This window comes from Aquila chrysaetos, chromosome 7 (assembly GCF_900496995.4).
Source record: "Aquila chrysaetos chrysaetos chromosome 7, bAquChr1.4, whole genome shotgun sequence".
NCBI classification, from domain to species: Eukaryota; Metazoa; Chordata; class Aves; order Accipitriformes; family Accipitridae; genus Aquila; species Aquila chrysaetos.
Window position 1 is genome coordinate 42840585 of NC_044010.1, and position 12167 is coordinate 42852751.

Consider the following 12167-nt stretch of genomic DNA (forward strand, 5'->3'; position numbering starts at 1 on the left):
TCCATTCTCAGAGTCTATGAGCTGATTGCTGATTTACAACACTCTCGTGTGTATTGGACATGGCAGAATATCAAAGATGGCTACATTTTTTCATTCTCTTTAGATTTCTTAATATCTGTTTCTTTTTCTGTTCAAGAAGAGGGGACAGAAATGCCTAAGGACAAAGAATACGAGGAATTTCATTCAAAGAACTCTATAGCCCCATTTTCTAGAGAAAATGTAAACCTGAAAAGGAAGATATATAAGTAACTATCAAATTAGAGAATATTCTTAGAAATGTAAAATCTAGAACAGAATGACCCTTAGCTATCCAGCTAATTCATAGACTTGTAAGGAAAACAAACACAAAATTAGTCCCTTATAATGAAGCTGTAAGTATAATTTATTACCCCATTCAAGAATCTGGCAGCATAAAGCAAATAAAGCTGTTTAAAGTTTATGCAAAGCAAAGAATGCATCCACTGAATATGGATCACTCTCGCTCCTTTTTAAGCTGTTTAAGAGCTGATCACCACTCTTACCTGTACATGTAATTTAAAAACATCCAGTATTTTAAAGAACACATTTTATTACTGTACATTATGTTATCCCTCCATTAAGGTACTACTTGGAATACTTATTTATTATGTGGCTTGAAAACATCATAAGAAGTCATCCAAGCGAGTTTTTCCAAATTAGTAAAATAATCTTTCTCTGTTCTTGAAAGACTTATCCCTTGGAAATAGGAAGACGGTCTAAACAAACCATCAAGCTCTGGGGGTCAAGAGTACAATAACTAGATGAGAGGGTTCCATTACTGGATGACAGAGAGCAATACATAGGGAGGTATTGGTTATTTAATTTGCATATTTAAATGTACTCTTTTATTCCTTTCCATGTGTTTGAGCATTATGTTGTGTTCATGTTACTGAATCTCATGATTTAAAAATTTCTAGAAGGAGCTGGGGTGGAAAAAAAAAAAAAAAAACAAAACAAACACAAAACCCACTTAACTGTCATCCCATTCTCTGAGGAAGCAAGCTAAGTAAAATTTTCATATATGTTTTTTTGTCTTCCTTCAGTTTTCAGAGTGAATTGGCCAAAAAATCTGATTTATGTTTTGGTCTACTAAGAGCTCTGTTCTGCAACAGTGGTAATGTCAATTGCCAGAGCTAGAATTCCTTCTGAGGCACATCCAAGTTTCCATCGCAACAGCAGATCCGTTACCAGATGCAGCTTAGGCTTCCTGCTCCGTAAGAAGAGAGGTATTTTGGAAATTTCTCAGAATGTTTAAACCCATTGTTTGAAGAGGATGTTGGTATTTAATGACTCAAAGTTGAGTGTGTCTATGATTTGAGTCATATGGATATAAGCCTCCTGCAGACAGAAGCACAAATTGGCTGAGCTTTAAGGTAATTATGCTCTAAACTGTCAGCTATAAGGTACTGAAACATTTTGGGTGGATATTTTGCCAGCTGAGTTCCCTAACAGAATTTTCTCTCAAAAGCCCAAAGTATCATCAAAAGAACTTAAAGCTCCAGGTGCCCGCCGGTGACACAGACTTTCTTATTGTGACTCTAAATACTAACTGCACTGTCAACCTGACTCACCTCGTACTCTGTGTCAGAAACCAAGGCTGTTGGGATGAAACAAAACTCAAAAAGAATGATACAAAAGGTAGAGCAACACAAACAGTATGAGCAAAGGAAACCAAGCTAATGGGCTCACACAACAGAAAAAGAGAAAGAAAATTAAACAGTCCCTAGGTGGGAATGAAGAAGGAGGAGGTGAAATTGCTAATTACAACTGGAGCATGATGGAAACAGTAGATGTGGAGCCCCTCAGCTAGCAGAAAAAGTAGCAGGCAGCAGAGCCCTCCAGCAAGCATGCATATACTGCAGAGGCTAAAAAATGTTCATGTGTTAGAACTAAGAAAATTTTCCATATGTCTCTTACTGGAGGCACCAGATCAAACAAACAAATAAACAAACAAAAAAAGCGTGTCGTGAATTTAAGGAAATTTTATAAACCAATGGAAACCCAATGTTACATTAATTATTAAGAGCAAATGCTACAAACAGTTTTTCTCCTTTTGCTCTCCAGCATGGTCCAAACTGTGGATCTTTATCACCAGGCAGCTACACTTCAAAGCAGTACAAGTCTAAAAACTCAAATCTGCAACAGCTATTCAGGTAATTAAAATCACACAGGTTACGAATACATTGTAGAGGGCGTAGTAGAACTCCCTGTATTTCCTCATTCTTGTCCGCAAGACTAAGTTGCTTATTAGGACTAGGAAAATATTCATCCACCTGCTACCACTGATGAATAAAAATTATTTCATATGGTATGACAGAGGGTGCCCCATTGTTTGACATGGACCCATGCAGTCATCTTCACCCTAACATGTCATTTATACACTACTAGTCTACAAACATTAAAGTAAAAACAATATAGCAATAATATCTACTAAATATATTGATTCCATTATAGGTCTTTTACTTTTGTAGCCATTTATCATCCTTAAAATTTTAAAGTCCAGTAGCAATAGATGTATGATTGAATCCTGTGATAACAATAGGACAGAAAAGTGTATAAATGGCTTAAATTCTCCATGACTTCTATAACCCAGGAGTAGTTGCTCTAATGCCCAGCTTTCCACAGTTACCTTGAATCAATGGTTCACCTTTTCTTATCTAATATTATTTAACCTCTTGGTTGTACAGTAGCCATGTGAAAGCGTATAGAGCACCAACTAACACAAGTCTGTTTAAATAAGAACAGAAGACTTCTGCTTGTTACCCTTTTCTCTGCTTGAAATGACATCCACCTCACCAGTTCATCAGTACCTGTATCACCTTAATGTTAGTTGATCTGCAACTGTCACAGATATACATTCATATATAGGATATCTGTCAGATGAGATACCTCGATATTCACACCCTGTGATAGAGAAGAGTGTGACAAAGTGAAGAGCGGAAAAGCTCTACATAGAGAACTAAAAGAATGCGGTTAAGTTTGCAGAAGAGCATGAAGTATGGAAAAGTCTTGTAAAGAAAACAACAGTACAGCTGAATAAAGAGGAAATCTTGATGAAAAGCGGGAAAATTTAGGTTAAACAACCACAAATACAGCCACATTACAAAGTCTCTTAATTCTCCAGACAGTGACCCAGAAGTCAACACCCTGAAGACGCTGCTTAATTCATGACCCAAGTTAGTAGTTTCTAAAATAAGATCAATTTTTATTTACAGTCTTCTGAGATTCTCAATTACTATATACAGCTATATCTGCCTTGAATTAAATGGAATTATAGCAATTTGTAATAGACGGGCCTCTGCAATACTTCACTCTTACAACTAAATTAATTAGGTAGACTGCGTGTCGAAAAACTTAGCATTGCAATTAACTATTTCTACGAAACAAAACTTGAAATAATTATTACCCACTGAAACTGTTTTATGACTATCACACATTCATCAGCTCAAGGAATTGCAGTACTTGTTGCTATTTTAAAACTTCATTCTTCATATTATGCAATTATAAAGTGAGCCAGTGGAGTAAAGCTTTTCATCTACCTACATAAGTCATGCTTTAACATCAGTATAATTATCAACAATAACATTATCAAAAGGTTTTCTTCAACTCAGCTTCTGAGCTGAAGAACCTCCTGACATTCTGAAGAAAAATATTTCTTTTCCTTTCTCTGTTCCTTTTCTCTGCTTGAACTGACATCCACTTCAGGATGTTGTTTCTTTGAGATGCCGGCTGGAAAATACACATATGCATTTCATGTTTTTTTCTTAATTGAAAATAAGATGGTCAAAGTAGAAAAAAAACAAAGGAATACATCTTGCATTTTAGGTATGTAGTCTAGAAGCATGGCCCACCTTATTCATGTGGATCACTACACAAAGGAAAAAAAAGACACCTAAAAAACATCTACAGGAAAGACTGTGTAGAAAAGTGTGGGACTGTCCTGCTACAGTATTATCTGTCTCTATTGTTGTTCATGTCTAGCAAAACAAAGACTTTTGTGAAGTTCATCACAAAATAGCTATGAAATCAACAGTGCCCAAAGTTCTATAGACTACCAGGATGTACAGGTAATATTCTCTAAATATTTTCAAGGTCTTGGCTTTTGAGTATTTTTTCATATCTGGAAAGGCAAAGACATATGTATTTCACATCTAGGTATTTTTCTTTTGATCAAGCACTGTGATTATGAGAATATCATAGAGGATACACTTTTGATCACTATCAGTCAATCAAGTAGCAGAGAAGAAAATATGAGCTGTTGGCAAGAATCATGAAGGGTGAATGGACCTGCAAATACAGAACTTCCACCGATTAATACAAGGCTGAGAGCTTGTCTGTTTAAATACTTGTGAAGGGGGTCCTTATTGAGTACAAATTATAAAAGCATACAAATGATGAAAGCATACATCTAAAATCTTATTTCCAACGGATTTTTTTTCTCTTTTTAAAGAAAAAAGGCAGAAGTCTGTACTGTAATCCAAAATATCCATGAATGGACATAGATCAACTTGTCAAACCTCAGACAAAAGTCTATACAAAGAATAGCTTTGAGAAGCTTAAAGAAGGTAGAACTTCAGGAGTAGAAAGATTTGAGTTGAGAACGAGTTTGCTCTAGTAAGATTAGATTAGCTTTGTTGGTTGCTTTAATTTCTTTGGGGTTTTCCAAATGCTTTGCATTTACAAAGACACGACAAAAACATCTTTCTGCTTCATAAAATCAGGTTATTAATCTTCTCTAATACTAAACAACATAACACATAACATTAATTCGCTCTTAGAAGAAAGACATGAGAAATAATTTGACAAATAAATAAGACAGGATGTTGGAAAATTCTTCACAGCAGCCTGTGAAGACAAATTTCACACATGGCTGAAAATTAACATTGCCTCATTCTGCCCCATGTGAAAGAATACAAGGAATATGGATTAACCATATTTTTCTAGAAAAACAGGAAACTTGTCTTCACGTTCAATATATACCTCACTTCTCTTTTTAAGGGTCAGTATATAAAAATCTCTTATAACTGATTTCTATTTTTTTTCCCCCCTTTTTGTAGTTCTCAGGAGGTTTCATGGGTTTTTTCACCTGCATTTTTCATTCTATCCTATATTTCACCTGTAAACAAGAATTGATTACATGGAAAGCATCTCTTTAAACTTGGTGAAACACGAAGCGGAAGAGAGAAGAAAAAGGGATGGATTTATCACTTTGCAGAGAAAAAAAATATATATCTCCAGAAAAATGGCATTTGTTGTCATTTAACAGTAGGAGGGAGGAAAAAACACACACACAAAACCCCACAAATTAACTTCCGAGCCATCAAAAAACATTATAAACTATTTTTTTCAATAAAAAATTAATAGGCACATTACCAATAAAATAGTAGAAATAAATCTCTTACAGATTACATATTGAGTCACTATATTAAATTCTTTGTCAGGCAGGCAATAGACAATAGTAAACATTATACTTCCAGGTTAAGAAAAAATTTTAAAAGAGAGCGGTATATAAAAGACATGTATGTTTTTTTCACTTGGCTTTGCCTTGCATTTCTGTGTTGCGTGCGAGCCCACTGAACGTATGCGATCAGGAACATTCTGCGTATCACCTTCATACTTTACCTTTTGCCAGGCCGCTGAGTTTTCCATGCCACTGGAAGATACAGAATCCCACAACACTGGATGTGGGATGTTTGTATGTATTTTTTGCCCTCTCATGTAAAGCATCTAGGGGGCAGCACCTTATGCATCACCACAAGAAAAATCAGGGAAGGAAATTATTACTCTATTTCTAAATACTACCGTGTCAAATATTTCCAAGACTTTTCTGAGCTTCGTATAAGATGTCGCAATTACATTTTCCTACACTTACATATGCTTAAGAAGGGTCTAAAATAACTCTTGAATATAAGCACTGGTCAGCACTGACTGTTGCAGTAGTGTCAACACCATTTTGAAATTAATACTTTCATAGGCTTGCCACCATGCAAAAAACTGTTTCTACTTTCCCTATCATTATAGTAAGCAAACCATTAAAAACAAATAAAAAATACACTCAGGCACAAATGAGATATTCATCGGCAGTAACATTAAAAAGCTTGGTGGTTTTGATACAATATGTTACTCAAGACTTTTTTTTTTAACACTGTTGTACATAGTCCAATGTGGTATCAGTTAATCCAATACAAAAGTGTCAATAAATCTGCACAAGATGAAAATACAACAAATTATTACATTAGGAAAGAAAAAAAAAAAGACACATGTATTTTAATTCCTAATGTTATACTCAATTTTGTGTATAATAGTGTTATAATATGTAGCGCATAAAAAACTTAAAAGCCATTGTAAATTCTCTACAAAAACAAACTAAAGGAGGAGGTGACAAAGTTACTAGAAGTCTCACAGTCACCATAATGTTCAATGTTTAATGGTTATTAATACGCTAGAGACTCAGCCAAGTTGCTAATTTCTGTGTCCAGGAAGAGAAGAAGGAACAATCAATCTGAATGAAATTTATTTCATTTTTGATACAGATAGATAATGAAGAGAATCATCACAGAATACTAGTAATTACTAATAACACATTACTAATCGGGTTTTTTATTAATTACCACTGACTAGTGATACTTGTACCATGTTACCAAATGCAGTTATATTTAAAGCAGTAACAGATCCATTTCACCTGAATTTGGTTACATTTAAATGCTACAATATTATTAATAACTTTTCCATACACACACAAATGTATCCTAACTCTAATTCTGTCTGACTTGCTACATTTGTATAGGACCAGTAAATAGAAAAGAGGCTAAAGCAGCAATACTGACCATCTACTGATGTACAGATTTGTGTTATAGCAGTCGAGAGCCTGTGGGGCAGAGTCACAAAGAATCAAAATATTAAAAGAAGATTCCTCCCCCCCTCCCCATGATGTCTGATCTCAGATTTTGTCTATTCTCAGTCAGTCTATCTGCCATGATGTGGTTGCTTTGAAAAAATGGCACTGGGTAACCTGTATTGGCTAAACTAACTGCTTTAACTCACTTATCCCATGATACTTTGGGGGGGGTGGGATGTTCTGTTGTTTGTTTGTTTGTTTCTGAACAGGGTAATAAGAAGAGTTGACAAGCCAGTCAGTTAATTGTACCCTACTCTGTCCAGTCACAAATGTTCAGAAGTGTAAAATTAGCTAGAACCTTTTCCTACGTATAACTGAAGCTTTTCATTTATCTATTTTTATTCAATAAATTTTCAAGCAGTAAAAAAATGAGATCTAAACAATACAAAATACAAAAACCAGAAGCAAGAAGCTGTTTGGGGATTTTTTTGTTTTAAGACAACAAATCCATTTAAATCAAATTTATCTGAAAAAGAAATTAAATTAGCAGGTAACTTATGGGAGAGAAAAAACCAGGAGGAGGAGGAGGAAGAGAAGACACAAGGGAGAAAACAGACAAGAGAACACACACAGAGCAAGAATGCTTTCTCTAAAGTTTAGCACTTATAATATTGACATCTACATTTAAAGGAATTTCTTAGAGAACTAGACACTTAAAGCATAATTTCTGTATAAAATACATCTCTAAAATAGGCCAGTTATGTTACTCTTACGAAACTCCGCTTTTTTCCTGCACCGAATAAAACCCAATAATTGTCAATCTCCTTTTCAGCCTCACCACAGAGAGCTCGGCGGTGGATTTATACAGCTCGGCACTCCCCAGGCAGCATCCCTCATCATCCCTATTCATGACAGGAGGGAAACTGGGACTCTGCCCATTACTTGTCCTCTCCCGTGCTTTGCCACGCGTTCCCTTCACCGGCAGGATAACGCAGGCGAGTATAGCGCGTAGCTTACACCGAAGACACGCTGTCTCTGCGACTAGAAAGAAGTGCCCCTTGGAAAGTCCTCACTGCCCTCCTGAAGAGGGAATTTTAACCCAGCCCCTGTTTTGTGTCGTTGTAGGCTGCAGCCAACTTGCTTTAAATGCGAAGAAGCAGTTCCGCTCATCAAAGGTCTCGAGGATAAGACTATCTAGTACACAAAGGCAGCACTTGAAGAAGAGATGAAGAGGGCAGATAGACCTCTGTTGATCCCGGCATTGATCACCAGGCACAACAACATCTTTCCGCAGTTCTAAATAAGGTGTAATGGAACCGCTGTACAATAACGATACCCGCAAATGCAGCCAGACCCTCTAACAATGTTTTTCATTTAAGACGGCAGTCTTAAGTCTTTGCATTCCTCTGCATACCCTTTATTTCTCCTTCATTTTCAAGGGATGTCATACTTGAAGTACAGGGCCTGTCATGACACTGGATTTTTGCAGGGTATATTAAACACGATGACTAATCGGGAAGTTAACTGGCAGCAAAGTAGACATGTATTTTCAGTGTACATCATGACAGCAAATTCTTTTTTTACCCTTTCGTTAGCATTACTAGAAAAATTGCAAGTTTTGCATTAATAGAGATCAGTTATTTGTACTGACTTATGTTACAGTATTATGCTATTTACCAGGGTAAACAAACTGGAGAGCAAACTGGAAGCAAAAAAACCTCTTTTATGTTTCCCCTCATCATACAAGCTGAGTTGGGAAAGTAATTTTATTGCCAACTCCTCCAAAACTGGACATTAAAAAAGAAAGTCTGAGAAATGTCTTTTCTTCACGATATTTTAAGTTTTACTAAGTAAACTTGGCCACTGATGTCAATATCCACTTTCTATAAATGGTCCATCCCATTTCACGGGGAAACTTTTGTTGACTTCATTAATTAGGTTTTTCATGGTTTTGTAGACACAATTTGGTCCTTTTTCAGTCCAAGTAACTTCTGTTAGAGTGGTTTGGATGCCTGAAAGCTGGAGAGAAAAGCATCCATTCAAGAGAAAAACAAAACCACATTATTGATAAGCTACTTGCGCTCTTGGCCAGTGGCTCCAAAGGCTCTTTGTGAGGTTTAAAACTTTCGCACAAAAAATTTTGAAGCCTTTAGATACCAGTGGGGTTGTTCGAGGACAAGCCTGAGGTCTTGGGCTGCAGGGCGAGGGAGGAAGGCCAGCGTACGTACTCTACTGCAGCCAGAATTGCTGCCACACAGCGAGGTCGTCGTGGTGGTGGGGTCTGATGCCCTCAGCAGTCTGTGGCTTCTGGCCCATTTGTTCAGGATAGGAGTTTTCTAACTTTTTATGCAAGGTTCCCTTTGTTGTGTGTAGTGGTGGTTTTGTTTTCTTTTTTTTTCCTCCCAAACTCTGGGATGGCTGGCTCCCACACTCCCTGGCTCTGGTAGCTGAAATCACAGATTGCCTTTTCCACAAAGCTTCCAGAGCCAAGAGAGCTGCAAGTGCTGGGGCTGCAAGAGCTGCAGGAGCGGGGGAAGAGAGAAGAAAAGTGGAGGGAGACAGACAGAAGCCGGCTGGAATTTTCCTCTGCGCCTTCGAAATTATCTCCTGCTTCCACACCCCGGGGGGCCAACCCAGTTTGAAAACTGCTTTTGACCTCAACTGAATTACATAAGCACTGATTTCTTCCCTCAAGGGTCACCTAATTATGTGCTTGATACTATGAAATAACCCACGGCACACGAGCCTCTAGGACTATTTGAATATCAATGCTCTGCAAGATACTTGTTTTAATATGTTTGAATTAGTCACACCAGAAAATATTGTTTGGCTTTAGTGCCCACTTCCATCCTTGGAAGCCAAAACTTTCACATTTTTTTTCTTCTGACACAAGTGGTACATGCTGCCGTCCCAAGTTTCCCCTTCTCCTCTCCAACCCTGCCAAAAGAGAATGTCAAAGTACAAAGTCTAACTGCATTAGAATAACGCTCTCCTTGTGTTAGAGAAAGCTACTGACTGATGTGAAAGGCCTTTTATTGATGTTCTGGACAATAAAAATGAAATACAAATTAGCCTTTAGAAAGGGAATTGAATTTTCTCATCCTTATAATACCTTAAAGCTTCTTCTGTGAGTAAGCTAGGAAAAAATATATGTGTGTACACTTTTATGTTATTGACTTTTCTGTATGATCTCTGTCTTTTTAAAGTCTAAGTGAAACTTATCCCTTTGTGAGAGCTGGAATCAATCTGACATTTATTTCCACGTTTTAATAAAACCTCACTTTCTTAGTACAAAATGCTTCAACAGAACTATGACAATAATCTTAATTAAGAACTTCTACTGGCAATTACATGGAAGGCAAAATTGCATAAAATTAACTAATTTCCCCATAAAACATATTCATTAAAATTAAAGCTTCCTTCCAGATAAATTAAAAAATAAAAAAATTCCATACTTTTACAGTACAGGAATATCTAAATATTCCTATAGTGTAACTCTGTACTACATTATAGGACTATATATCCAAATAAAATGTATTTGAAGTTAAAGCTTTCTTTCAGATAAAAGAAAACTCCCATATTCTTACAATATATATTCCTATTCTCTACATGTCTATACATATATATATAAATCAGTCATATGGGTGTATTAGGGATTCCAGTAATTGTAAAACTAATCAGAGAGAGTAGTATGTGTTTTAAGAAAGTTATCACATAAAGGTTTTTAAAGCATATTAATACTATACCTACATGTTATTCACTGTGAGTAAAGCCCAGTTTTTAAAACAAATTTCTATTAAAATATTTGGTATGTGAACTCCTTCAGAGAATAGCACTTACATATGGATTGCAGGTAAAAATGTTAGAGGTGGTTAAAAAGGATGGGAATCAAAAAACCCATTGTACTTCACAGAGTATATAGGGTGAGTACAATAAGGATTACCACTAGTCTGAATTTAATAGTACATTTAATATTTTAGTGCTACTTACAAATTTAGTGCTAAATTAGCTACTCATTTCAGTGAGGCTTCCCATGATCGTTAGTGAAGAAATTTTGGGCCAGTGAGTCATAAAGCGCTAAAATGGAGACGTGTCAGAATGATACTAAACGTTTTCTCTGCGGCAGATCAATGTATATTCCCAAAGGAGACAGAAGTATGAAGAGCTGTGCAAGTATACTCTTAGAGATGAAAATCCCTTTCGTTTTCTACAAACTGTAGTAGGGAGATAATACCTAACATGAAACACCTCTAGTAGACTATCTCCTCATAATTCAGATGATGGCAATTTTTTTTAGAAACCAATGGTCATAAAGAAGAGTAAATTTTATACCTTCCTTAGAACCATACGCCAGAATAGCAGAAATGCAGTACTGTGGCTTCTTTGGAAAATGACAAGTTAACAGAGTTTTAGTATTCCTCCCATTCCTGTCATTTATAGAATCACAGAATCACAAACCAGCTGAGATTTGAAGGGACCTCTGATGTCACCTGGTCCAAACCCCTGCTCAAGCAGGGCCACCAAGAAATGGTTGTCCAGCACCCTGTCTAGCTGGCTTTTGAATCTCTCCAAGGATGGAGACTCCACAACCTCCCTAGGAAACCTGTGCCAGGGCTTCGTCCCCCTCACAGTGAAAAGCGTTTCCTGATGTTCAGACGGAACCTTCTGTGTTTCAGTTTGGGCCTCTGGTGCTGTCACCAGGCACCAGTGGAAAGAGCCTGGCTCCATCCTCTTGGCACCCTCCCTTCAGATACGTATATACGTTGACGAGATCCCCCCTGCGCCTTCTCTTCTCCGGGCTAAACAGTCCCAGCTCTCAGCCTGTGCTCAGAGCAGAGATGCTCCGGTCTCTTAATCATCTTTTTGCGTCTTCGCTGGACTCTCCCCAGTCTGTCCATGTCTCTCTTGTACTGGGGAGCCCAGAACTGGACACAGTACTCCAGGTGTGGCCTCACCAGTGCTGAGTAGAGGGGAAGGATCACCTCCCTCAACCTGCTGGCATTACTTTGTCTAACACAGCCCAGGTTGTCATTAACCTTCTTTGCTGCAAGGGCACATTGCTGGCTCATGTTCAACTCGGTTTCCCCCAGGACCCCCAGGTCCTCTTCTGCAAATCTGCATAGATCGTTATTCATAGAACACCTGTTTTCTAGGTTGTTTTTTTTTTTTACTGGCAGGGGGTGGAGGGCAACTCCTAAAGGAAAATACTTTTTCAAGAATTTATATAAAAGGGACAGAAAAAAATAACAGTTGGTATGAGAATGAATGGAAAAAAATGCTTACTTACTGAAGCCAGAGGCCCTTAAAATGA

General features: G+C 37.2%; 1 protein-coding gene across 4 annotated transcripts in view; it reads right to left on the minus strand.

The window, feature by feature from the left end:
• The window catches only part of IL1RAPL1 (interleukin 1 receptor accessory protein like 1), a 753722-nt gene that overhangs the window by 283783 nt on the left and 457772 nt on the right, over nt 1-12167 (minus strand). The window lies entirely within an intron of this gene.